Source organism: Silene latifolia, chromosome 10 (genome assembly GCF_048544455.1).
Source record: "Silene latifolia isolate original U9 population chromosome 10, ASM4854445v1, whole genome shotgun sequence".
Lineage (NCBI taxonomy): Eukaryota > Viridiplantae > Streptophyta > Magnoliopsida > Caryophyllales > Caryophyllaceae > Silene > Silene latifolia.
This window is the reverse complement of record NC_133535.1, coordinates 96,859,181-96,860,015: the sequence shown is the minus strand read 5'-3', so window position 1 is coordinate 96,860,015 and position 835 is coordinate 96,859,181.

The following is an 835-nucleotide window of genomic DNA, read 5'->3' as shown; positions in this document are numbered from 1 at the left end:
ATTCCATCACAACAATAAGTTGCTTGCTTCTATTTGAGAGCATATTTGTATGATCTATTCCCATGATTCCTTTATGAACCCATGACACCCTAGTGCCCTTAATCAAGTGTTTACAAACCCCTTTAATTGTTTAACTTTTTTTTCATTAATTTACATTCATCTTGTTGATTAGTTTAGACCACATCTCATCTCAACCCAATTTGTGACACCCTAAGACATAACTACTTGCAATTGAAATCTTAAATCGATACCCGTCCCATGGGATCCGACCTTTACTTATCACTCTACTAAGAGTAGTTTGTAAAGATATAAATTTTGTTTTGGTTGCAATAACGACTACGCTACACCAATAGGTTCGCAGATCATAGTGAGCTTCGATATGAATCGACTTATGTATTATAATTTGCCTAAAAATCCTCAAACCTCCTTTTATGTCTGGGGTTGCGGAATTTCGATTAAGGCCTTGATCTTGGATGGATCAATTTCTATTCCCCTCTGGCTGACGACGTATCCCAGAAGCTTGCATGACGTTACTCCGAATGCACATTTTTTAGGATTGAGCCTCATGTTGTACTTGCGCAATCTGAGGAAGAATTTTCGAAGGTTATTGATGTGTCCTTTCCTATCCTTAGATTTGACGATCATATCATCTACGTACACTTCTACTTCTTTATGCATCATATCATGTAGCAAAGTAGTCGCAGTGCGTTGGTATGTAGCCCCAGCATTGAGTAGCCCGAATGGCATAACAATGTAACAGTACGTGCCCCACTGAGTGACGAAGGCTGTTTTGTGCATATCTTCTACGACCATTTTGATTTGCTTATACCTTGCA